Here is a 3,001-nt window from a genome sequence, read left to right as displayed (position 1 = left end):
GCATGTGAAACAATCGACAATGCTTGATTTCTGTGTGCAACTAAGTTGTTTATTGTTTTTGTTCACTGACTTAATGCTGCATAATGTGCATGTGTTAGCTTTTGCTATTTAAGCCGCCAAATTAGACAGTACAAGCCAATACCTAAAAGTATAGTCAGCAGTTTGTGGTTGGATTGTTTTCATAAAATAAAGCTGTAGTTATTTTACTAATTCTTATTTCAATCAAACTATACGAGTTGCACCATGTTTGAACAGCACTGTGTACTGTAATTGATTCATTCGCTGGAGTTCTTTCAACCATTTTCATGAGGACATTTAACTAAAAATAAACTTGTAAATACTGTAATACTGTAAACTTGTATTGTAGTGCCATGGCTCATGTGCACCCATAGTTAACTCAACATCTTGGATAAGTCAACACTAACTGGCATCCCCGTGGAATGTTCAGTTAATAAAGGTTGACTACAGTTTGAATGTATTAGTTTCCTGTAGAGAATATAACTGTTTACTTAACCTCCATGTTTAATCAACTTAGGATTCTTCTTCTTTTTATTTGATTTTTATTCATGGTTTCCCTGGAATTTCAGTGTTTATTTTTACAATTGAAAACCGGGGGAAATCGGTAGGACAAATTAAACACTTTTTGTACTGTATGCAAATAAAAGGCAACATATTTGTTCACCTTGTTTAATGTTATTTATTAATGTGTATTCAACAATTAATCAAAGGCCTATTTTCAGTGTCTCAGTGAAATTCATAATTTAAAATAGTTCTGTTATCTCACTTTATCACCATGCACTTTATCACCTGTGAATGAAAAAGAGCCGGCTGGACCTGGATGAAGAACAGCTGACAGTGGGTCCGTGTGGACAGCAGTTTCGAGTGGGTTAATTAGAAAGCAGCCTAGAGTATGGGTTCTCATCTCCCACCCTTCTGGGCCAATGCCAGTGATACTGGAGTAAATGGGTAAGCGAGGAAGTGAGCACCTGACAATGGATGATGCATTGTCCAATATCTGCCTCTCTTTACACTTAGGCTGCACTAACAAAACGCATATGTCCCCATTGACCGATTAATCTAAATTAATTAACAGTAAATCAATGTTGAACAATAAATGACGAAAAAAAAGTTCTGCACCTTTGTCACTGATCGTTAGATGAATAGACGGTGCAGATCTTTTCATAATGTTTACTATTTACCATTGATTTACTGCTACTAATTAGTCAACAGGTAAGCGATGTTGAACAATAATTGATTGAAAACAAAGGTTTATCTGTCAGCCTGTTTTTAATTAATAATTCACTGGTTGGTGGGGGTATGCATTTTGTTAGGCACGTCAGTTTACGTCACATAATGGGATCCTCAACAATGTATGATCCAATGTCAGCATTGGTCCAAGGCAGTTGTCTTCTGATCAGCCCTGGGTTATATATAGCTATATATATATATATATATCTATAGTGCTGTCCACTTTAGGGCAAAAAATGTCCAAAGAGGCAACTTTAATTGTTTTTCTAGGACTTTAGATACCACACTGAGATACAAACCAAGAGACAATATCTACTGTCATATTTGAATTTAAAAAATTTCTAGTCTGGTCAGAATGTGCCGTTCAATGCAGGACTAGGGATGTGTATAAATCCATTGTTCACAGAATTAATAAATGACAGAGATAATACTGCAAGCTAAAAACTGTGGAAATGAAAAATGTTATAGTCAGCACTCACATATCCATCCGACCCTATAACATTTTTACTTCAGTGACGGTTAAATGAATGTGATACATATCTGATTATTTCATTTTGGCCCGTTCCAGCCTTTGTCCGTAAATGCACTCCGCGTGTCGCTGTAGCCTGGAGATCGCAGGTTTGAATCAAAGCTATGTCGTTACCAACCGTGACCAGGAGTTCCCAGGGGGCGGCGCCCAATTGGCCTAGCGCCACCCAGGTAGGGAGTGCTTAGGTTGGCAGGGCAATCCATGGTTCACCACTCACCAGCGACCCCTGTGGCTGTTAGGGCACCTGCAGATGTGCAGTGGAACCATTCAGATCTGTATTGTCCTCTGGCACTACAGGTCTGATGGCTTCGCTGTGGATCCGCATTGCGAAAAAAAACTGCTCGGCAGGAACACATTTCAGAGTACGAATGTGTCAACCGCCATTTCCCGAGTCGCCGGGGGGTTGCAGCAGTGAACCGGGATTAATAAAATACAATTGGCAATTTCAAATTGGGGAGTAAAATGGGGTAAAAAATCATTGGCAATGACTAAATAAATAAATATATGTATCTCTAGTCATAGGCTTCCATTTAGGTGTATTGGTTTTGTTATTTATTTGTGTATTAATTTAGAATGACCAAATATTATTTTTATTCATTTTCCCCCAGTTTGAAATGTCCCCACACAGCACGGATGTTCTGAGGGCATATGAGTGTCAATCAATCTCACAAGCCTAAAGCTAGAATTGCTTTTACGTCGAGCAATCCTGAGCAGAGGTGGGTGGGCTACTGATCCTGGAAGATAGAGATCAGCCCTGCTTCTTATCCACTCTGAACATGCTTGGTGTCTGGCAAGTAGGGTTCGCTGCTGTGTGATGAGGAATAAGTCCCTGTTGGTTTCCCATCCCCACCCCTGGGAGTGTCCAGTAAAATTCGACCTCTTTGCATGGCCTGGATGCGAACCAGCGCTGTCCAAGCTGTATGACTCATCCTGCGCTCCCCACAATAGCACTTTAACTGGATGATCCACTCTGGGACCCATGAAGAAGTATTTTAATTCAAACAGTATGATTCTGAAAATATCCCTTGCCAAAAGAGATAACCATGGACACTTGGAGTAAGAGTACATAGAATGTAAAATTCCCCATTAGCGATCCAACAGCAAAATTAAATCATTATTTTACCCATGCACAGAACTGTGTAAAACGTAAAAGGCAATGCAATTTAGCAAAATATAAAAAAACACCAGTTTCCAGAATTAAAACAGTATTCAAAGTCAGTATTC

The sequence above is a fragment of the Polyodon spathula genome, chromosome 3, assembly GCF_017654505.1.
Source record: "Polyodon spathula isolate WHYD16114869_AA chromosome 3, ASM1765450v1, whole genome shotgun sequence".
Lineage (NCBI taxonomy): Eukaryota > Metazoa > Chordata > Actinopteri > Acipenseriformes > Polyodontidae > Polyodon > Polyodon spathula.
The sequence above is the reverse complement of the archived record's forward strand: the minus strand, read 5'-3'. Positions refer to the sequence as shown.